This window comes from Schistocerca gregaria, chromosome 1 (genome assembly GCF_023897955.1).
Source record: "Schistocerca gregaria isolate iqSchGreg1 chromosome 1, iqSchGreg1.2, whole genome shotgun sequence".
NCBI lineage: Eukaryota > Metazoa > Arthropoda > Insecta > Orthoptera > Acrididae > Schistocerca > Schistocerca gregaria.
In genome coordinates this window covers 971,141,912-971,167,310 of record NC_064920.1, presented here as the reverse complement: position 1 = coordinate 971,167,310, position 25,399 = coordinate 971,141,912, and the positions used below count along the sequence as shown (strand labels likewise).

Sequence of the window (25,399 nt, the reverse complement as noted above, 5' to 3'; positions counted from 1 at the left end):
CTTGGTTCTTCGTGACAAAATAGGAAGTTTGTCTCGAAATAGTATTGTTTCGACAAATAGGGCTCTGTTAGCCAAGTACCACGGGTTGCGTTACTTCTGTACGTAAAAGACTGCTGCGTGCCGCCCTCTTAGAGGAGCAGGAAAAGTTATCTGTGGTGAGGAGTGCGAACGGTGCACATTCCAGGACACTCGAGTAGAACGCAGGCGCGCGCGCGCGCACGCACACACACACACACACACACACACACACACACACACACACACACACACACACACACACTTCTTCCGTTCAGCTCTGGTCAGCCTAGGACTAAGCTCAGAGTATAAAAATGCCAGGCGGCTGGAAGCTGTATTACATTTGAGGAATTCATCTTTAAAATCTAGGAGTCATGGTACAGGCACAAAGGAAAGGAAAAGAAAAAAAAGCAACATGTACAAATTATTGGTTAAATCGGGCATCACACACAATTCGATTTTGTCACTGAGTATTAATTTATAAGCAGCTGAAAAGCACTGCCAAGGCCCTGATCAGAACCGTACTGAACATATATGGGCTGAAATGGTCAGAAGTTCAAAGAAGATTAAAGAGAAAACAACGAATAGGAACAGTTAGAACGTGAGGAACGGGATCGCAGTGAGTCTAAGGGAAGTGGAAATTAACTTCGAACACAGCAGAAGCCTAGAAAGTGATCTGAGATGAAAACCAACCATATAAGAATGTACAGGAGCAGCTCTTTCTTTTCTGCAAAGAGGTCACACAGGGCGCGCCTCACTATACAGATGCGTCCCTGGGGAAGTATTAATGGCTTTCCACAGTCTTCGATAATTTGAGTGTGATGGTGTTATGTTGATCGATGTCTGCAGTGAAATCGCAAAAACAAAACGGACCAAAAGTGAAAGTTCAGGCTCTCGCCACAGCGCCGTTTCACCTCCATTACGAAGTATATAGCGCGGCGCTACACTTTAGGGTTATAATTAATCACACTGTACAGAAACCTCAATTGAATGTTTTGAGATACAGAAATAAATTTTCCACACTCTGTCAAATACCCCTGTTGTCTGATGTAAAGTGAGACACAGAGCTACAAACCAATTCCTCTTAGAGTTTCTACTGAGCTTTCAGAACCAAAGACTTTACATAATCTCCGAGAAAAAAATCCGTTGGACTGACATTACGATCGCGTTGGCCGTGTGGCAGGGACTTCCATCGCAAAAAACGAGGATATCTATTGTTTAGGTGCTCACGGGAAATTTTTCTGACTGACGTAGTGACTTTATTTAAAAACAGCCTGACGACAACTTATTTCCAGTACAACGAGTTTTACGAACAGATCGACGGGGTTGCGATGGGAGGCCCTCTCAGCCCATCTGTTGCCAATTTATTTATGGAGATGTCCGAACAGCGAACGCTGCAGACTGTCAGTAAAAAGCCAGCTAAATGGTACCGCTATGTTGATGACATTTTCAGTGTGAACTCATGGTGAAGAAGAGCTGGATGTCTTCTTGGTGCATCTGAACAGTATTAACCCGAAGATACAGTTTACGATGGAGAAAGAGAGCAACGGTCAACTCAATTTCCTGGATGTGTCAGTAATTAAACGGGTGGATGGAACGCTGGGCTACAAGCTATATAGAAACAACACTCACACGGGTCGATACCTCCACAAGGAATCAAACCATCATCCTAGGCAAAAAAGAGGTGCCATGAAAACCTTGGTGGACAGGGCCAACAAAATCAGCGAGCCAGCTTACTTGCAAGATGAATTAAATCACTAACGGTCAGCCTTAATGAAAAACGGATATACCAGCAAGGAAGTTGATCGAGCCCCACATCCGAGAAAAGAAAGGAAGCCAGAAGTTAAGAGCAACAGCGGTCACCTACTAGAAAAGTTTACCTACCGTTCATTAATAAAGTCACATACCGTATCGGGAAAGTTCTGGCCAGGTATGGGATCGGGACAATATTCAGACGCACCAAGAAGATTAAGGAATATTTAAGAACTCCAAAAGACGCCCGACACCCCCTAGCAGCACCTGGGGTATACAAAATTCCATGCAGTTGTGGACAAGTATGTATTGGAACAACGAAAAGAAGTGTAAACACCCGCTTAGCCGAACATAAAAGAAACCGTCGCTTAGGACACATCGAAAAATCGGCCGTAGCTGAGCATGTTTTTCGAGATGGGAACCACGAAATTAAGTTTCATGAGACAAGCGTTCTAGCACGAACATCCCATTATCATGTATATAGAAGCAATAGAGATTCACAAACACCATAATAATCTTAATAGAAAAGAGGAAGTTTTAAAGTTGGACAAAATATGGATGTCATCGTTGCGCCAGCAGAATGATAATCCATTACTCTTAATCGAGAATGATGACGCCTTCCAAAGATAAGCATACCGTCGGCATCACGTGACGAATGGTGGTGCCCTCTATGCGCTCTATAAATGCCAGAGTACCTGGAGCCTTCGCAGCTAGTAAGCCACTACTGACTGCTCTTACTACCCATTCCACTGTTGCAGAGGTTTTTTCCCCTCTGCTCTTCAAATTGCTACCCTCACTCGCGTTTCGTCCACTATCCATCACCTGATGGACAGTATTAATGCGTACTTACCCAGACGCACGGATAACAGCACAGCCAAGCATCCTGTGATCCACCTATTAGATAACTAACATGATGACGGAGGTGACAGTAGAACTTTTGGTTGTTTGATCACCACGTTGGTGCGGTGGTGGAGGAGGCCCAAAACAAGAGCCTCAGTGGCAGTAGCCGGACGACCTCAGAAGATGGCTCCCGCAGATGGAGACGAATCGTTACGTGGAAATTTTATACATCGATCACGACCTCTCAAGCCCGGCAGTTTCAACTGAAGAAAACACCGGCCCTGAAAGCCTACGTTGTATGATTTTGTGTAAATACTATTTTTCCGATCTCTTTGCATCTACCCCCCCCCCCCCCCCCCAGATGTGTTGTTTGAGCTTCAAATTACTGACCGAATTCATTGAGAGGTATAATCTTATGTTAATAAATAAGACAACTATTACATTTAAAACTGTCACAGGAGACTATGGTTTCTGAACCCTTTTCAAGTCTTGAACATCTGTGATGTACTTAAGCCAATTCAATCGACGAATGAAAATTTGTGCCAAGGCCGGGATTCAGGGTCTCCTGCTCACTAGGCAGTTGCAGAAACCACTAGGGCGCCCTGGCACAGTAACTCTGCCCAACTGCATGGACCGTTCCAGCACGCCTCCCGCCTTAATCCAAATTTGCATTCACGCCTCAGTCCACTGGTATTCCTGCCTGAACTCTCTCCCCCCCCCCCCCCCCCCCTCCCGGTTTCGTTCGATGCTGAGGTGCTACTGCAATACGGTTGGAGAGCCTCTGCAATGCTTTTCGAGTTCAGGGGGGAATACCAAGTGGGCTGAGGCGTGAATGGGAATTTGGATCGAGGCAGGAGACATGCTAGGGTAGTCCGTGCAGTTGTGCGAAGCCACTGTGCCAGGGTGCCCTAGTAGTTGGCGCATCATAATGAGCAGGAGACCCGGGTTCTAATCTCGGCCTTGGTACAAATTTTCATCCATCCCTTCAGTCTTCATGTATACATCACATGAACTGTGTGTTTGCCTAGTGCCAGCATAACCCAGCCGGATTTTATTCATCGAGTATATTAGAGTGAGAGCACTCAGCAATTTCCAATAAACATTAAGCATAATTTCTAACCTTTACTATACTTTTTCTCGCTTACATGCTTGAAGACAAATATTTAATTCACAAGCTGTGACACGGTCTCAGATTAAAACATTGATCCACAAAGCGTAGGACAAATTTCTTTTATTTCCATCTCGAATCAGCAAACTTTTGATCCTTAGACTATCGGTTTCGCTCAGCAACAGCCATCTTCAGAGGCAAAAATATCTGTAAACAGAAGTAGCAAATCAGCACCGAGATCTGAAGATGCTCATTGCGGGCCGAAACCGGTAGTCTCAGGACCAAAGGTGTTGGTATCACTGACGCAAATAAAATACATGCATCCTAAATATTAAAAACATGAGGTGAAGCGGGTGACACTTCCTCGTGTAAACACGCGGAACGCGGTAAAACGTTCCTGTAAGACAGCAGGCGGAATAGCAGGGCGAATGACTGTCCGTGCGGAGTAGGAGAGGCAAGGCAGAGCCTTGTCTGTAAGCATAGCATCGGCAGCGCAGGGCCGGACCGGCCGGATGTCTTTGTTTTATTTATGGGCGTGCTTCCGGCTATCAGCGCCACGCCGCGTCAGGTCGGCAGAGATCTGTTTACACGCCTGCTCAGCGTCTAGGGGCGTGACGCGCTGCAGCGGGCGCTGGTCGCCAAGCGCGCACCCACACACGTACCTCTCCTAGCGACGAGAGACGGAACAGTAGGGGAAGGCTTTAACGCAACCCGGGAAACATCGATACACGTGTCGTGCTGCCTACCATAATATACTCTATGGTGAAGCGGGATATTTGAAAGTGATCAGAGACTGAGATCGAGCTCGGATTGAGGAAGGTTAGGGAGGAACCATCACGACATTCGCCTTAGACGACTGAGGGAAATACTGAAAAACCTAAATTTGGATGACAATGGCGGGATCTGAATCGTCGCTCTCCCCGAACCCTGGTACGCGGCCGACGAGCATCATAGTTAACCCTCTAGTTTCGAACGTGCTAGGTTCTCTTAGTCGTTGTTTAAGTCAGACGAAAATTATTTGATAGACACAACCTGGGAAACATCGATACACGCGTCGTGCTGCTCTACCATAATATACTGTATGGTGAAGCGGGAGAGTTGAAAGTGATACAATCTTCAAACTTACTTTATATACGAGATGCGTTCAATAAGTAATGCAATACATTTTTTCTCTACCAATTTCCGTGGAAAAAACGTGGAATTTGCTATGGGACATGGTGGAATATTCCCCTTCAGTCCTTGTAGTTCCATGGATGCGGCGCTATACGTAGCCTTCAAAATGGCGTCTGTAATGAGGTGCATTCCCAGCAGAGACCTATCATTGCGTTTTCTTTGGCGACAAACCAAGGCATCACAGATATTTATACGTGCTTGTAAAACGGCTACTGACACCTCCCGATGAACAAAAGCACTGTAAGTCGTTGGGCGAGACGTTTGCCATCATCGCAACAAGATCGCGAAAATCTGTCCGTTCTTCCGCGTACCGGACGGCTGCACACAGCTGTGACTCCTGCAATGTTCGAACGTACGGACACTCTCAATCGAGATGATCGGCGGATCACAATCAAACACCTCGATGCACAACTGGGAGTCTCTGCTGGCAGTGCTGACGCACCCATGCTCCAGTTGGGATACTCACAAAACTTCTTTGGACTGTTCTTCCTCATCCACCCTACAGCCCGTATCTCGCACATGCCAACCTTCAGCCCTCTGGGTCAATGAAGGATGAACTCTGCAGGAAGCAGTAAGTGGATGATGGGGATGGATGCAGCAAGACGATGGCTTCGATGCCGAAAACTAAAAGTGGTACCATAGGGGCGTAGGGCCTTCCCAGTAAGGCGGCGTAAGGTCGTCGCATTGTACGGAGATTATGTTAAAAAACACGATTTTGTAGCCAAAAGAGCGGGGAATAATATGGTGTACTGGAATCCTGAATTAAACCATCCTACTTTCATAAAAAATATGTTTCATTACATATTGATCAGTCCTCGTTGTACAGTACATTTCTGGACATGGATTCCCACAAACCCTCTACAACCTCTAGAAGTAACAGGAGTTGTGCAACAAACCGTATATTATCATCAACCTGAAATATACAGAGCGCAAATGGAACAAAGTTACTCATTTATGTAGAACTCTCCAAAAAGAGGTTACTTCCGCACAGGCAACTGGAGGTTTTCTATTCCGGAACAGGACCAGAAGAGGATCTGATATGATCGAAGACAGTAACTTAACCTGCTACAAGGAATATGTAGCAATTGAGTTACATTCAATCACATGAAACTACACTGCATCCAAAGTAGACGTAAGACAGCTCGGTGGTCTACCAGTAATCTACTGTTCAAACGGAAATCGAAGCTTTGAAACATCAAACAATAATTCTACGTCCATATTTCAACATTGTAGGTAAGAACACTCGCCACTGCTCCACATTTATTTTACAACCGATGCACGTGTCCATTCCAGGACGTTCACGTTACGGCAAGTAGGGACAGAGGCGTGTAATTACTACACATTTTACAACATATACTACTTCTTCTACGGTACACTCATACAAACATTTTATTTGTAGCACTAAAAGCAGGAAGAAGGCAGCTGGCTTTTCACAGTATCAATACGGAAGCACAGCCAGCGTTTCTGCGCGACACATGACGCCGAGTTTCCAGCTAATAATCCGTGTTCTTGAAAGCGGCAGATAAAGCCGGATACGGTTGGTTACAGTCAAAGACGAAGAAACGATAGATACAAGCAAAGTTTGGCTGCTGTTTTGTCACGAAAGAATTATCACTAACACACTGACAAAAGTATACGTTGGTACATAAGAAGTTTTTGAAGCTTCGAAGGTATTTTTCAGTCATCTGTGCACTTTCGCTCTTATGCGCACTAATGAATATAAAATAGGTTACCGAGGACTTGTAGTAGCAATCTAAATAGAGCCGTAGAAGATGAGATAAACACCTTGTTTATTTCTATAGCCCTACACCTGTCCTGAACATACCACCTGACGGTGCGTGGCGGAGTGTACTTCTAATGCTAGAACCACTGGTTCCCTTTCCCATTTCATCAGTGGTTGGTGTGTGGGGAAAAAAAACTGCCGACAGCCTCCGTATGAGTTCTTATTTCTCTGACGTTTCCATACTGGTTCTTTCGCGACTGTTCGGGCTGAGTATGAAGTCTTCCCCTGATTACAAAAATTTATTTTTATGTAACTATTTTAGATGCAGCTATGGGGTGTGTTGTAAATGGCAGCTTAACTCATACAATTTTTCATGCAAGGGCGGGGGGTCAAAAAGTCTCCATTTGAGGGCGTTGCTGCAGCGTACATGCAACGTAGCGCGTAGGCAAGGGATCAGCCTGGCATTCCCGTGCTTCGATAAATGCGGTAACGTGGAATATAGCGACGTTATTACCACATACATCCTAACAGCACCAAAGTGCTATTATTCTGTTCTTGGCTGCCGAAGGACAAATACCGACAGACATCCATCGGAGAATAAAAATGAGTATGGGGCAGCAGGTCTGTGGACAAACACCGTCGTGGAATGGTTGCCCCATTTTGCGTGTTGGTCGCGATTCGACAAAGACGCCGATCGATCTGGGAGGCCTGTCTCGTCTATTACAGTCGACACTCGAACCCCCGCCCTACAGTCCTGATCTATCCCCATGCGATTATCACGCCTTCGGTCCACTAAAAAAAGGCCTTGAAGTGTCGGCGATTCCTGTCGGACGAGGATGTGCAGCAGGCAGTTCGGACTTCTTCCCGCAGCAGGACACGGCGTTTTACCGAACGGGCAACTTCAACCTAGGGCGTCGGTTGCACGATTGCCTCAACGCTCACGACGATTTTGCCTGATTCGCATACCGACTGTGAACTATGAAGACTTCGAACGAGAACTTTTTGATTGCCCCTTATAAAAAAAACACTGGCACAGTTCATGCGAATTTTTTGCGAATGGTAGATGTAGTTCTTTTATGGATACACTTCTATACATGCTCTGACAGCCTTTCATTTCTTTTCTCTCTGCCTTATTGCCGGTAGCGTAATTCTGGAGTACTGCTGTCTTAATGGCATGTACTAAGGAAACCTTTCCGGACAAGAGGCATCGGTAGAGACGGCCCAACATCATGGCCACCACGTTCACGAGACGTAAGCATTCTTGACTTTTTTTCCTGGGTTACGTCAAGGATAAAGTGTTCCGTTCACCAGTTGCCGATGTGCACATGCATATTCCTACAGCACTAATACGAGATGCTGTAGAGACGGTGATGGAAGAGATGTTGGCAAAAAAATGAAGAAAGACTGAGTATGTCCTACGGGCAATAAACGGAGACTTGTATAAGTGTATCCGTAAAACGTTTTGTGAATTAAGCTACCATTGGCAACAAACCACAAAGCTGTATCTAGCACCGTTCCTTAGAAATATTTTTTTTGTTATGGGGGAAAGACAATCCGCTCGTACTATCAAAAGGAATGTATGTGTTTCTTGGCTTCCTGGAACGTACGCTCTCGAAATTTTGACACTAAATCTCTTCGTGGTGAACAAGACTCTCCTCTAGCGTCCGTCACTGCAGTTGAAGAGCACCTCGCGCATATTAAAAGAACCAGTGTCGAAGCGTGCCGTCGGTGTTCGGACCTTGTAAATCTCCTCTATTAAGGTAAGATTTCCGAAATCACGACCACTGCTCAAGAATCGGGCATCTGCTTTTCCTACGTCTACTATAAGTGATAGTTTTCTTGAAGTCGTTCCAAACGGGTACTCCTAGACGTTATACGACTGTTACTGTTTTCTGCATTTAAGTCAAACCTTATCATAGTTGAAAGGTACTTATTTATACGCAAAAAGTACCGTGTATTTCTTCTGAAGTACAGCTGCCAATCCCTGCACCAAACAGCGATCCTCCGCACGACTCCCTGTAGTTTCTTGGGACACTCTCGAAGTTACTTTTATAACTATTTTGTCCCGTTGAGAATGAAATGTCTGCCTCCGTTGCTGAGTGGTCAGCGCAGCTAACAGCCGTGCGGAGGACCCGGCTTCGATTCCCACTACTGGCAGGGATTTTTCCTTCTTAAGAGAATTGGGACGGGATGCACTCAGCCATGTGAGGCCAACTGAGGAACTAATCGAATGATTAGTAGCGCTTCCCAGGCCAAAAAACCCAACACAGACCGGGAGAGCTGTTTGCTGACCACATTCCCCTCCATAATGCATCCTGTGACGCCAGTGGCAGGGGATGACACGGCAGTCGGTCGAGCCTACGGCCAGAACGCGAAACCTTTTCCCCCTTCAAGAACAACGTGTTGAGTTGTATCCGCCAGTAAATTCTAACCAGGTTATAAAGCTCGTTTCACAGCTAGTGATCCCTCCTCCTGTTAGGCCTGTGAGTGAGTTATCAAATCCATACAGACGAGACATAAGTAATATATGGGGTCCCATTATTAGAAGCACCTACTACCCAAGGTTCAGAAATGGTTCAAATGGCTCTGAGCACTATGGGACTTAACTTCTGAGGTCATCAGTCCCCTAGAACTTAGAACTACTTAAACCTAACTAACCTAAGGACATCACACACATCCATGCCCGAGGCAGGATTCGAACCTGCGACCGTAGCGGTCGCGTGGTTCCAGACTGTAGCGCCTAGAACCGCTCGGCCACCCAGGCCGGCACTACCCAAGGCAATCGCACTGTTGGTACTTTTGCTAACTCCCTTGAGGCAGACGAATACAGGCGAAACCCCAAAACGTGACATGACACAATAAACTAAAAAGAAAAAAAAGGGGGGGATGACTGGCGCATTTATTTCTTAAACTGCTGCCATACCCAAGCACAGTGCTCAGTCGCCATTATCCGACACAAAAAGGATTTAAAGATTCTCCCAAGACAGAAACAATGTTTGCAGTAGAGGTCAAAGTACAGCAATTACAGGGTTAGACAAAAATCTGGAAACACCAAAAACGGAACACATTACCGTGCCTAACACAGCGTAGGAAACACGCTGGCATTCAAAACAGTTTCCTGTCATCTCGGAACTGATGAATACAGGTCATGTATGGTTTTTAAGGCAATCATTCTTCCTGGAAAATAGTGGCAAGTTCGGTAAAGACGATGGAACTGAATAGCGATCACGCACCCTTCTCTCCGAAGTACGTCCGAAAAGTTAAATAATACTGCGATCTGGTGACTGTGGTGGCAAGAGGCTATACCACAACTCATGTTCGATCTCCCGAAACCAGTCCTGGACGATGCAAACTGTCTGAACAGGGGGACCTTTCGTCTTAGAACACAGCATCACCATTGAGGAACAAACACTGTGTCATGGTATGGACTTGATCAGCCAAAATTGTCACGTAATTGTTGGAAGTAATGCGATCTTGGAGAGTTATCGTGGGGCCCACGGAATATCACGATATGGCTGCCAAAATCATCAAGATTCACTTTCGGAACTTAAATTCGGCCAGAAGTTAAACAGTGTGAACAAGCCTCATCCGACCAAATGACTTTTTTCCATTGCTCCACTATAAAGGTTTTATGGCTTCGGCAGCACGTTTTTCTATTTCCACCATTTGCATCACTGGTGTTTCTGGAACTGCGGTTCAGCTTGCAACTCCTTGCCTCTGGAGCTCCCCTCGTGTTGTTTTTTTACTGATAGGGTTCGTGAGTGCGGCATTCAGTTCTGCGCTGACTTCTGCAGCTGCCGACCTCTTTTCGTCACAATCTTATTCAATAACCGTCCGTCACGATCAAGCAACATCACTTTCGTCCGCCTCGTGACTTAGCGCTTAATATTTTTCCGCTTTCCCTGTATGTAGTATAAATCTTCGATGCGGTGCCTCTTGAAACACCAAACACTCAAGCCATCTTGGTTACGGAAGGACCCGACATACGAGCACCAACAACTTCTCCAGGTCTGAATTCACGTGGCTACCACGTATTGCACTCACAACTACGCAGAATACTGTTCTGACAACGAATGAAACTTGTAACGCATTTAGGACATTGCACAGATGCCGTTCGTGGTCACAAATGGTTCAAATGGCTCTGAGCAGTATGGGACTTAACGTCTGAGGTCATCAATCCCCTAGAACTTAGAACTACTTAAACCTATCTAACCTAAGGACATCACACACATCCATGCCCGAGGTAGGATTCGAACCTGCGACCGTAGCAGCAACGCGGTTCAGGACTTAAGCGCCTAGAACCGCTCGGCCACATTGGCCTGCGTTCGTGGTCAAATTCAAAAGGCTGCAGGCTTGGCTAGCATCTACATTTAAGTTGAAACAGGCGTCTGCAGCAGTGTTTCCACATTTTTGCCCAGCCCTGGCCACTTTCTTTCATTTTTTCTGCGCTCGTTACACACACACACACACACACACACACACACACACACACAGTTCGTACAGAGTAGGTTCTCCATCTGGTGTCAGTGAGTATAAAGACTGGGCACCATACGTAGCTCCACGTGTGACCCCTTTTACATGGCATTTGTCGTTTACAGATTATAGCTAGTGTTAGTGAACATGTTTTCACACGAAGTCTTCTTAACGGCTTCTCTCTTGAGAAAGCCATACTAACAGAATCGTGCCTCCTTTGTAAAGTTAAGTTCATGCAAAGACTTATCGCCACGCCTGCTTGTGTCTCCGTTACTCGAGCTTCCGGCAGCTCTATTAGCCCGCTGGCGTAACAAAGCAGAAGTGTCTATTACTGCAACAGTGAGAACACAAGTGCGGGTAGACTGTGGTCTTGCGGCAGACGGAGGCCTGGTGTAAGAGAATTCCCGGGGAAAGCGTGCGAGGAAGGCAGACTGTATCACAGGCAATTAGCTCAAGCAGCTTGATGAATGGCGGCAGCTGTGGAAACAGGCTCCGCTTTGTCCGCCGGTCGCGGCGCAACGGCGCCTGGGCCCCGAGACCGCAGCCAGGATACAGACGGTACGCGGCGGCAGTCTACTGACCACAACATCGTCGTCGGTAGGCGACGGATGTACCGTCCCCCAGTACAGCGACGTACGCTATGAGGTTGTGTCTCGGTGATTGAATGGGTATCACAGAAAGAGAACGAACCTGATATCATCTTATTACAAAATTAGCCGTCACCGTGTTGAGCCCGTCACCTCCAAATATGTATTAAGGAGTAATACTGAGAAGCGTGTTGGCCGGTGAGAATACTGCCTAATTATCAGTTTAACAATTCGTGGATGCAAAATACCGACAGGACTTATTGAGGGAAGAATGTAAAAGCTTCTCCAGGCCGATCTCGGGGAGGATCAGTTTGGGTCCCCGAGAAATGTAGGAACACGAGAGACAAACTGACACTAAGACTCATCTTAGCAGATAGGTTAAGGACTGGCAAACCCACGTTTATAGCAGTTGTACCTTTTGATAATGCTTGTTGGATTACACACTTTGAAATTCTGAAGCTAGCGGAGACAAAACACCGACACCGAAAGGTTGTTTACTACTTGTACAGCCGGGCGGGGTGGCTGAGCGGTTCTGAACGCTACAGTTTGGAACTGCGCGACCGCTAAGGTCGCAGGTTCGAATCCTGCCTCGGGCATGGATGTGTGTGATGTCCTTAGGTTAGTTAGGTTTAAGTGGTTCTAAGTTCTAGGGGACTGTTGACCTCAGAATTTAAGTCCCATACTGCTCAGAGCCATTTGAACCATTTTTTTACTACTTGTACAGAAACCAGGCTACAGTTATACGAAACGAAGGGCATGAAAGTGAAACCATAGTTGAGAAGGGAGTGAGACACGGTTGCAGCCTATTCCCGGCGTTGTTCAATTCGAAGATTTCAGTATATTGTAAAGAACACCAAGGGGAAATTTGGAAATGGAATTGAAGTTCAGACAGAAGAAATAAAAACTAAGCGGTTTGCCGACGACAATGTAATTCTGTCAGAGACAGCAAAGGTCTTGGAAGTGCAGTTGAACGAAATGTACAGTGTCTTGAAGAAAGGAAGTAAGTCCGCCTCCCTAGCTGTGTGGTCAGCGCGTCTGACTGCCTTGCGGGGGTAGTGAATTAAATCAGGAGATTCTGAAGGAATCAGATTAGGCAAAAGTATTGGGAGAGTTTTGCTATTTAGGAGGCAAAACAGCTGGTTACGGTCGAAGCAGGGAAGATGCGAAACGCAGATTAACAAAAGCAAGGATATCATTTCTCAAAAAGAGGAATTTTTTACGGTCTAATATAAATTTGAGTGTTTGAAAGTGTTTTTTGAAGCTATTTGTCCGGAGCCTTATATGGAAATGAAATGTGGACGACAAGCACTCACACAAGAACAGAACAGATGGTTATCAAATGTGGTACTAAGAATGCTAAGGATCATATGGGTTGACCGAATAAAAAGAAGGTAGTGAATCGAACTGGGGAAAAGAAGAAATTTATGGCATGACTTGATTAAAAGAAGGGGTCGCTTGATAGGGGTAATCCTGTGCGAATACGGAATTGTCAATATAGTAATGGAGGGAAGTGTGAGCGGGAAAAATTGTAGAGGGGGACCACGGCTTGACTGCAATGAGCAGGTTGCGGCAGCGGTGAGAGCTACATCAAACCTATCTTTGGACTAAGACCACAACAGTTTAGAAGCGATATGAAATTTACTGAGTACGTGAAATTAGTAATACGAAAGGCAAATGAAAGCCTTAGATTTGTTTGAACGATTCTGGCAAACTGCAAATGAAATCGCGTAGAAGCAGCTAGAGCGACCATTTCATTTTGGATGTTTGGAGTCCTTATCAAGTGAGCATGGCAACGCGCTGCTACGGTCGTAAGAGGTCGGTAGCCCATACGAAAGGTAACGGAAATGATCGGGCAAACTTAAATGAGAATCCTCGGAAGAAAGATGAAGTACTTCACGCGAAACCTATGTTCGACGAAGAGTGTGCGATAATCATGTAGGCGCCATAGTATGTCTCGCGTAGGAATCATGAAAATAACAGAGATTAGGACACATACCAAGGATGATCGAAAAGTGGCGCATAGTAATTTTATTACCATAAAGTTAAATAGGTAAAAAAGGAAAACACAATTTACATCTTTTACCTAATTTTCTACGTAATCACCGACGTTCTCAGCACATTTCTGTCATCGTGGTACCAGTTTCAATATGCCCTGTTCGCAGAAGTTCGTTTGGTTGGAGTACAGCCACCTGGGGGCTGCTGATTTCACTTCCGCAACTTTCGCAAAGCGTTGGCTGTCGAGGAGTTTCTTCTATGGACCAAACGGATTAAAGTCTCACGGCCCACGGTCCAGACTGTATGGTGGATGCTGGAGCACCTCCCACCCAAATTTAGCGGTTTTCTCACAAACAGAAGCACCAAAACGGAGGCGAGCATTATCAAACAATTTTAACACCGTCAGCGTTAATATTGTGGCGTTTGTCACGATGGGGCAAGGCGCAACTTGAGAGTTTTAATGTAGGCTGCAGAATTCACAATAGTCTCGTGTTCAGCAAAGTCCACCAATGACACACCATGCCTATCCCATGGGTTGTAGCTGTGGCGTGGCGAATCGCTATGGTTCACGCGGCCCATTTCGAAGAATGCACAGCACCTGGAGACATTGCTACGGTCCGCACCGTCGTCCCCATACACATCAGCGTGTCCCTGTGAATTTCATTCGGTTTATGCCCTTTGGTGCACAAACATCGAACTACACTACACTGCTCTTTACAAGTGGACGACAATAACATGCACACCACGTTTGTTTCGTAGTTCAGACTTTTCTCGCTAGAGATGCGCGTGAAGACAAAATACCGTCTCCAGCGCAAACTTCAAATTATATTGTCGTGAAATTTCAACATTCTAGCTGCAATACAACGCGAGAAAAAAATTACTGTGCGTTACTTTCCGATTCTCCCTCATACATAAATATATCAACAATAATTTTTTCGTCGCTAAGTACGTGATTGGATTTTCGATACCTAGTTGGCCCCAAGTTACTTTTTGTCATTTGCTTCTTTCAGCTGTGGCAATGATTTCTTAATGAAAAAAGTGTCAAGTTGCGTAGTTGGGAGTCTACATGAAACTGGCTGGCTGGTTAAGTCAGTTCAGAGGTCGCAGAAAGGCAAGGGCATACCACATCCAATAGGACCACGCCTAGTCAAGCATTTGTCGTGCACACTAGCTCTTTGTCTGTAAACAAGGAAGGAGATCAGAGTCTGCCCTGTCGATAACGAGGTCATTAGAGACGGAGCACACGATTCACTCTAACACGAGATCTGCTCAAATTTGACGAAGAAAACTAAGGATTTGGACGAAATATCGTGCCGGAGAAAAGACAAGCTGTTGTAAATCCAAAAACTTGTGAACCAACTTATACCTGGATGACTCGATGCGGATTTGAACAGCCATCTTGCTCGATCCTCTGAGTTTCGACTAATATGCAAACGAAAAAAAAAAAATTGTAAAATTTTCACTTTTTCCATAGTCTTGAGTCCCATTTAACTTAAGTGCTGTGGAAGTAATGTTAGCATATTAGTTCTTTCGTAAATACGTATTACAGATTTCTGTTGCTCTGACGTATTCCTCGTCTTCGAGTATTTCCTTACTTTGGTTCTATAAAACGTGCACTGTATCTAAACTAGAATAAAATGTATAGTGTCCTGTCTGCTACCCAAGAAATTAACTGCTTAAGAATTCTAAAGTTCACTGAACAAAGCAACCATCAGGCGTATACGTATTTATATCGCTGAGAGGTACCAATGGCTCTGAGCACTAAGGGACTATGGAGGTCATCAGTCCCCTAGAACTTAGAACTACTTAAAACTAGCTAACCTAAGGACATCACACACATCCATGTCTGAGGCAGGATTCGAACCTGCGACAGTAGCGGTCGCACGGTTCTAGACTGAAGTGCCTAGAACCGCTCGGCCACATTGGCGGGCCTGAGAGGTACCGCTGCAGATCAGATACAGAGATCAGCATTAGAATGAGCCGTGGAAAAAGCAGTGATCATAAGAAACTACTCAACACCAGATCTAACAAACAACGTCTTTAAGAACGGTGCAAATGTCGTCCTCACTGGTCCCACAAAAAGCACTAGAAGTGATATTATCCTCAACCTGTGGTGAGATTCAAGGACATCAGCTGGTGGATGAATGCTGAACTGCAGTTACCTGCAGGTATTATGGCGAGAAAAGATTAATCAGAAATACCAATAACTGATGATAAAAATAAGAACATTCTGAAAGCAATGCTGATCCAGATGCATGGACCACTTTTTATTTTATATTTACATCAAAGCAAGCTTTGTCAAGTAGAAAAGATTTTTAAATTCCGCGTTTGTAATTTGCTTTTTACGTTTTCCGTTGTGGCTTCTGTAAACCCAGTAATAAATGAACATTTTGTGATTGTGTTAAACAGAAACTACAGACAATTATCTGCATCTGCACTTGCAGTTCGTGTTCGAGCATCTCCAGTCTTTCTCATCAATGCACACGTAAGAGCACTCGGCTCTTGCAGCTGCTGTGAAAGTTGCAGAGTTCGGACAGCACAAGTAGTGGACCTTTCCTAAAAACTCTTCTGCGTGTGTATTTCACTGGGGGCAAATTTGACTGGGCGCTGTTTGCAGGACACCGAGGATATCTGCTACCAACAACGAATCTGACACTATTCTTGACTGAACAGGTGGAGCCAACAAACCGTAGGTAGCTGAGGGAAGGCAATATACAAGACGCTGCGCTAAGAAACATTACAAGGAAGACTTGTGTCTCCGAACGTCAGTGGAGAAGACAGGAAGTCACGTTATTCCCCTCATTTACTCGCTCGCTTAGGCGTGGTCTGCAGGCCTGCTTTCACAATCGTTGAGCTAAGTGAAATAGTGATACGGGTGAGTGCACAATGAGATTTTATATAGCATAAATTATGTCGTTATGAACTTCGCGACACTTTGTTGCTATTCTACATCTACATTTATACTCCGCAAGCCACACAACTATGTGTGGCGGAGGGCACTTAACGTGCCACTGTCATTACCTCCCTTTCCTGTTCCAGTCGTGTATGGTTCGCGGGAAGAACGTCTGCCGAAAAGCCTCCGTGTGCGCTCGAATCTCTAATTTTATATTCGTGATCTCCTTTGGAGGTATAAGTAGGGGGAAGCAATATATTCGATACCTCATCCTCTAGAAACCTGGACAGCAAGCTACACCGCGATGCAGAGCGCCTCTCTTGCAGAGTCTGCCACTTGAGTTTGCTAAACATTTCCGTAACGCTATCACGGTTACCAAATAACCCTGTGACGAAACGCGCCGCTTTTCTTTGGATCTTCTCTATCTCCTCCGTCAACCCGACCTGGTACGGATCCCGCACTGATGAGCAATACTCAAGCATAGGTCGAACGAGTGTTTTATAAGCCACCTCCTTTGTTGATGGACTACATTTTCTAAGGACTCTCCCAATGAATCTCAACCTGGTACCCGCCTTACCAACAATTAATTTTATATCATCATTCCACTTCAAATCGTTCCGTACGCATACTCCCAGATATTTTACAGAAGTAACTGCTACCAGTGTTTGTTCCGCTATCACATAATCATACAATAAAGGATTCTTCTTTCTATGTACTCGCAATACATTACATTTGTCTATGGTAAGGGTGAGTTGCGACTCCCTGCATCAACTGACAATCCGCTGCAGATCTTCCTGCATTTCGCTGCAATTTTCTAATGGTGCAACTTCTCTGTATACTACAGCATCATTCGCGAGAAGCCGCATGGAACTTCGACAGTTTTTAAAACAATTTCTTAAGAATAAGAACTGCGAATTCTTGGAAGTTATCCTAAAGCAGTGATGCAAACAAATTATATTAAATGTTTTGTTATTGTAATAATAGAGCAGTGTTGCTAAAATGTTAGGCACCTGCTCGTTAAAAGTGAGGGTGCTGGCACTTTATATTGGGATGGGGCAGCACGACCCACAGAACCCCAGGTCCGCTACTAGGATGCGAACGTGGTCTGTATTTTCTCACAGTATGCTGCACGAAGAGCGAGGGCGGCTCCTGCGGACGCGCCAGCTCTTGCACAACGGCAGCAGCTCGCGTGACCACCAGCATGTCTCGCCGGAACACTCGGCCGCGTGGCACGTCTACAGCCATTTCCGTCCGCCGGCTTTCTTTAATTGCTCCGACAGTCTACGTCATGGGGTCAATTCGCTGCGCTAAACAGTGGCAGCCAGTGCAATATAAGTCGCCTGAGCTTCAAATCAATACTGTGAATCATTTCATAAATTGAATGTAACAGGTGTAACTAAATGAAAGGCAGCCTGTTTTGTGCCACACACGTTTCGTTTCTTTTATCTGTGAGGCATCTTCAATGGTCTGTAACACAAATTTGTTTTACGTATCGGGTGGTTATAATTAAACTTTCCCTACTTAACTTGTTAAACACTGAAACTAATTACTGTACGAGTACCTAACTTGGTAGCATTAATGTCAAGGACTTGGGGAAGAGAAGTAATACAGAATCAATTCAATTGAAACATTTTTAATGTGCTGCTACGGTATATCATACCATTACATACCGGTACCATTACTGCTACAAAAGGGGCTCAAACATGGCACCCATCAGCGTCCAGAGGAGTCTGAAAGTGCAGGATTGCATTCTGCATAGCAGAACGAATCATATCCGTAGGTATGCTGGCTACCTCTCTTGATATGCTGCACTTCAGATCAGCATGTGTGTGTGAATGTTCCACTGGTAAACCCTGTCCTTCAGGTAACCCCACAATCAGAAATCACAGAGAACGAGATCAGGTGAACATGCCGGCCAAGTATTTGGAAACGACCGTCTCATAATTCGGTCGTTTCCAAATGTGTTTCGGAAAAGCAGGTGAACTTCACGAGCGATGTGCAGTGGGTCTCCCTCTTGCATGAAAACTCTCCTGTAGGGCGGGTATGATATGCTGGGGAAGAATATCGCAGTAACGCCGGCTAGTCACAGTGTACGTCTTTGGTGTTTGAGTGCCAACTTGTTCTAAGAAGAATGGGCCAATGTTGAACGTAGCCGTGAAGCCATACCATACGCTGCCACGTTCACCATACAGAGGAATTTCATGGAGAGTTACTGGAGATAAAGATCACCATACTCGGCAATTCTGTGTGTTCACCTCACTCATCAGAAAAATATGAGCTTCCTCTGTCCATAGGATAGTTCAAGGGCAGCCCTCGTCAACTTCAATCCTTGCGAGAAAGTGGAGAGCGAAGTCAACACGTCGTTGTGCGTCCTGTGGTGCAAGCTGCTGTACGATATGGATCTTGTACGGATACCATTTATGGATGGTTTGAAGCACCTTCCGTATAGTGGACCACGGGATGCTCAACTGTCGTAACACAGCACTCTCACTGCCTGATGATCGGGAATTGTGTGCAGCGTTGTCTGCCGTAGCAACAACGATTTCATCAACCACCTGTGGTGCAACCGGTCGTCGGCCTTATCCCGGAGCGACTTCCATTTCTCTAGTTGACTCAAACTTCTTCATCATGCTCCGCACAACAGGTGGAGAAAGTGGACCCTTCCGTAATCCTTTCAGCTGGAGATGTTCTCGAAGTGAAGCTGCAGCATTACTGTTGTTTTGATAATAGAGCTTCACCAGTAGTCCCCTGCTCCTTTTGTCAAAGCTCATGTTGACACGACAACAAGTGCACTGCGACTGGTCAAGTGTGTGAGTTAAGAATCACGATGACTGATCACGGCTCCTGGTGGCAATAGTTGGAACTGGACGGTGGCGCTGTGACGCATGGAAATCATGCCTCCATACTCTGGACATTAATGCTACCAAGTTTTGTACACGTACGGTAATTAGTTTCCGTGTTATAACGTGTTGAATAGGGAACGTTTAATTACAACCACCCGGTATATGATAATTGTGATGTTAGTATGCAGTGTGTTCAAAGATAGTGCCCGAACTAACAGGGACGATTCAGGAGATAAATATATTTGGTAAAGCAACAATTGATCGGGAACCCGTACTGCGTGAGCACTGAGCATGCATAGATAGTACACGAGTGGAGCAGATACGAGTCGTTGTGTCTGACGTTACACCAAACGTTAGTTTGAGATACGTAGTCCATTGTGATGTCATGCTGATAGTACTAGTGCCTGCATTACAGTTACATTGTAACATGGAGAATTGCGAGACACACACACTTTGTCTATGGTGGGGCTGAAGGTAACAATCGTACAATCCACTGGACGTGTCGCGAGCGTTTCCCTGCACGCAGATGTCTACGTCATCGCACATTTACTGCAGTCCACGTTCGGGTGGGAAAAACCAGCACACTGATGGTAAGCAGGGCTATTGCGGGCACACTGCGGACAGAGCCTAAACATAACGCTGAGGAAGAAATGCTGTTACGCGAACAATCCAGAGACAAGTACACGAACAACTGCTGCTGTGCTCGGTATTCGCCATACTTTTAGCATAAGATGTGTCGCACGAACAGCTGTTTCATCCTTATCGGCCTGTGAGAGTACAGGCCACGAGGCCGGATGACTTCATGTCTTTAGTACACCAACACTAGCTCCAGCAACAGGCTACTGAACACCTTGGTTTTCCTGAAGTTGTTAGGTTTACAGATAAGGCTCAGTTTATTTGGGAAGGCATTTAAAAGTCACAATCCGTATGTATATTCGAAAAAAAAAACACGTATTACAGTTCTTTTGCACGTTGCCTGCTCGTGTCTGGTGGTCAATATTACAGTGTGTTCTTGGTACTTCACCTTCAGACGTTATCGGAGGAAGTACCCCTAGGTACCAGAAGGAGGAATTGGTTTCATTATGATGGGATCCCAGCGCACTTTGCATAGCCAGTCCGAGTAGTAATAACCAATACTTTTGGCAGTCTGAGGATCGGCCGGGGAGGACCTGCAAGATCTCCGGGTCCCATCTCATTAGACTTTCTTTCTGCCGGACCACATGACCTCTGCTGACTCGGAGACGGAATTAGTTGCAAGAATTCTTGCGGCATTCACACACTTACAGAACACATCACGCATTGCATTTTCCAGCGAACACGGAACACACTGCTACTTCGATAGCGGCTCTGCGCTCAGCTCAATGGTGCACATTTTTAACATTCATTCCAAAGCAATAGTGATCAGGACAATAAAGCAATGAAAAACGTTTAACACAGTTTTATTTTCAATCTAACACCATAATCACCAGCATACTTAGTACTCCAACAACGTGCGTTTCCGACATATAGCTGCTTTACTTAGTATATTTGTTTCTGTCACCGTCATCACTGTTCATTTCGCCATTGAATTTCTGAACATCCTGTACACGTTACTGCATACTTTTTTCTTGTTATTATCTTGCTCTTCAGGGGCGAAACAACTTTTGTACCTAAAGTTTCGTGAGGTTAAATTATCATTTATTGTTTGTTACAATTTCAGAAATTATTAATCTATGAGTGGGATTACAAGGTTGGAAGCATCCTGAGAGTATTGCTTGGTATCTCTACCTTCTATTACGATGACGATCATCATCATCATCAACAACAACAACAACAAATTTCGCAAGTCTGCACTAAACACCTGCGCTGAAGGATCCTAACACGCAAACACTGGTAGTGGTGCCAATTATGAATGCTTGATCAGGTCATGAGTAACACCAATAACTGAAATTAAACAGTGCGATAGTTTATATTCGTAGTCTAACAAAGGAAAAGCAACTCGCGCACGAAGTGCAACTGTGTCTTTTCTAGACAGTCAGCCCGTAGTTTGTGATGAACCTCTAACAAATATCTTCGCTAAAACTACGGTATCAGAATTTGATAGTGAAAAAAGGTATAACCGCCTGCATAAAAATATCAAATCGTATGATTCTGAAAGAACACAGGATAAGAATACTAAGGCGACCCAAAAGTCAGGTGAGTAAAAACTGAGACACCAAATAAAACAAATACAAATAATGGGAAAATAATGTTTTTTTTTTCCAATTCCATTCCGAGCACCTTTATATATATATACTTCACAACCACGTCCAACAGCTTTTGCAGCGTGCGGAATGTGCGATGCTCACCGGTCGTATGCTCAAAAAGCAAAGGTAAACAGCAAGGTCTTCTCAAAAAGTTGCTCCTCGATATGTTACCGCCGCAGTACACAGAAAGAAAGGTCTGAGCTGCAACACGTTCACGCCAGTGTGTCCCACCGGTTGCTCACGCTAGAGTCTTCCATCAGGTGGCTTGTACCACCGCCTGCTCACTCTCCACTCTACCAATTATGCTACCAGTAACACACTAAGGTATGAAGTATTACATATTAACTAAGCGCAGAGAACAGTTGCGAATATAATTTTGTGTGACTCCAAGGACAGAGCTTGCTGAACAAATGAGATATCGCATAATTTGTGACTAATTTAGTGTAAAATTGTTTTCTGTGATCTCTCCATGTTTTAAATGAAACTAACTTATGAGCATGCCATTTCCGAAATAAAAGGTCAGTACTGAATATTAATACAGTAACCTAGGACGTTACTTCCAAGAAAGAATGAAACATTTTTGTTGCGCCTTTTCCTGAAAGATTTGGCCGGCAAATATACGCAGAATGCATCCATGAAACGATCTTTGACATATCACTTAGTCACATGTAACACAATAAACAACGAGATTCGTAAATGTACTACATACAATTAGTATTGTGTACCGTTAATACAAGAACAAATTCGACGTCGTACAAAAGAATATATCTCCTTATGGAGATGAATGGTGACCGAGAAAGCTTAAATCGAAATATTATTGAACATGCCATAGTTATTATTTGTCGTCCAGTATGATATTATCTACCCGAGAGGTGTAATGTACCGCCACGTTATTAACTAAGTTCCAATATGCAGAAAGGAAGTTCTAAATGGCCCTCAAAAGTTATGTAGATTCTTCGATTCCTGGCTTTTAAAGGAGGGAGGAGGGAGGAGGGGGTAGGGGGGAGGGGTAGCACTCATTTCCTGCAAATGTGATGTAATTCTGACGTCACTCATAATATCGAACTGCTATCGCCTTTCGTTAGCGTTTGACGCGGGCCTCTCTGGCAAACAGTTCACGTGTGTTGCTAGCAGCACAAATATCCTAACCGTAAGTGCCACTTGTTTGCAGAAAAGCTTGTAAGATGAGTGCTACACGCGAAATACTTGTGACAAGAAAGAATATCAATGAATTTCCTCCTTGTTTCACCCGCAGCAATGAAAGTCTTCCTCTTACGTTCCTACCTAACTACACACAGTTTTAATCTGCCAGGAAGCTTCATATTAGCGCATACTCCGCTGCAAAGTGAAAATTTCATTCTGGATACACAGTAGGAAATTGCCACATATTCGGAACTAAACCGCGAAATATTTGTAACAAGGATGAGTATGAATTTTATTTCTGTTCGTTTCAAGCGCAGCAGTTAACACTGCCCTCTTGTGTTCCTGCCTAATCACATTATTAAGTGTGAAATCACCACATATTCAAAAATAAACAGCGAAATATTTATTTCATCCAGCGTGTTGCAGGATGCGAACTTAAAATCTTCAAATCAGTAAACCACGTTATCTATTACGCTAGCACTTAGTATTTCGTTTTTGTCTCATGTCTTGGGTATCACAGTATATCTTGAAGGCTTATTTCGTTGATGCATTACTAACTGACATTTAATGATAAGGGTGACGTGTTTGTGGTACATTTTCAATGCGCCATTGTCTTGAAACGGCAATTTACAAGTTATAAAACAAAACAGCTCAATATGCCAACATGTACAAGATGCCTATCGAATCGATTGTAGATATTGCAGCATTGATTGTCAAAATGACGGAGCGTTTGCGGGAAGTGTTGAGAGACGATTGTATTACCATATTTACCAGGGAGGTATAATATATCTCCATGTTATTTATTAAGTTCCATATACAGCGAGTAAGTTCTAAGTACAGCACTTGAAAGTTGTTTTGTCGATTCTTTGGTCCCAGGATTTTAGAGAGACGACGAGAAATGAATACGTGTTTCATACACATTTTCCTGCGAGATGTCCGGACGTTCAGACTGCTGTAACTAACTTTATCTTCGAAGAATGTATTACAAGTTCGAAAGATTTTGTGGATGAAAACAGCGATTACGTTTCAGTTCTGTTAAAGAAAATGCCTGATGTGCTGTTTAATTTATTTCACGCGTATTAAAAACGCAGGGCGAACCAAAACTCGGGGGCTTGGAAACGATAGGGCAATTCCTTGCGTAAGTACAAAAATTTCCTTAACATAATTTCGTTCTGTGCGTAGTCTCGATAGAAAATGAGCGTCAAGGAAAGGCAATGTCGCAAATACAGTATCACGCGTGCGACAAGTATAAGGACTATTCGGGACGTAAAATGGAAACCACAGTGAAAATAAAAAATGTTATATTTCCAACAGCCTGTTACACCTTCCAGTTACTTGTCTAGATAGTCACCGACTAAGACATTCGTCGTAGCGGTGTACCAACTTTTCAATACAGAAGGCAGCCGAGTGTGCTTTCCGCCACTTCTCTACGTGGGCCTGTGCCAAAACGTCTTCAGAGCCAGCGGTTCGTGTGAGCAGAGACGAACGTCAGAGGGAGCCCAGCATGAGCTCTATTGTGAGTGATCAAACATTACCTATTGTGGGTGAAAAAACACTACCCACCGAAAACGTCGCAGGGGCATCCTCTTGGCGCCTGCAGCGTGGGGTTGCATGAAATCAGGCGAAGCCTCTCGCGGACATCTATACCTGGCGGGACGCGCACCTGTTCTTTACGTGCTCATGTGTGGTCAGAAATGAAAAACAGCAACGTGACGCGATCGACTGGCAAACTAGAAACACTGCCCAACACAGCTTTGCAAAGCTTCATCGGATTTTCTCTGTCGTTTCAATTTCGCGACCTATCGGACCTTAATATCCGAATAGCCCTCTTATCTTTATTCTACACACTTTAGCTATGTCGTCCGGTTAGAGCAGTGGGTAGAGTTTTGTGTTAGAATACTTGAGTTCGATTCCTGACCTAGGTGTATTTTTTTTCTCATTTTGATCTGTCCAATAATCCGTAGGAGATAGGGTTTCTTAAACAATAAACAGCCAACGACTACAGTTTTTCTTTTTAACTTTGAAATTTTTAGTCATAAATATCTATAAAGAGTGAAAATCAGTCAAAAATAAATTACCAGTCATAGAACCGCCTACAAAACTCATCAATATGGAGACCTTCAACGTAAATATTACATTCAGTAAGAGCAGCCAGTGGTGATATTTTAAATATACTAGCAGTGGGACCATGTTTTTCACAAAACATACAGTCTTTACAGCAGATGCTCGAACAGACATCCATAGATTTAGCAATTCTGTGGATCATGCTTCTCTGAATTTTTCGCAGCACAGTTGGTCCGCAGTCACGAGAGCTTCACGGAAGCGCGCTACCAGTTCTTATTTATCGGCGCAACAGAATAAACGGAACAGTTATTAGTGAAGCGGGTTGCTACACCTACAGGTGACAAGAAGTTCTGAAGAAATGTAACAGGCATGAAAGTGGTAAGCGTGACACTTGTGCTAATAGACAAGACAAATGGAAGGATGGTATACTGGAGGCTGGAGTGCTACTAGGACGAAAGAAGTAGAGATAGACCAAAAAGAAAAAGAAGTAGTATGAAGCTCTTTTTTTAACCTCGTGGGGGAAGGGACATAACTGAAGAAAAGGGAAGCAATGCTGACAATGGAC

General features: G+C 44.5%; 1 protein-coding gene across 6 annotated transcripts in view; it reads right to left on the bottom strand.

The window, feature by feature from the left end:
• The window catches only part of LOC126276727 (regulator of G-protein signaling loco), a 236,652-nt gene that overhangs the window by 50,220 nt on the left and 161,033 nt on the right, over positions 1–25,399 (bottom strand). The gene's annotated exons all lie outside the window — the stretch shown is intronic.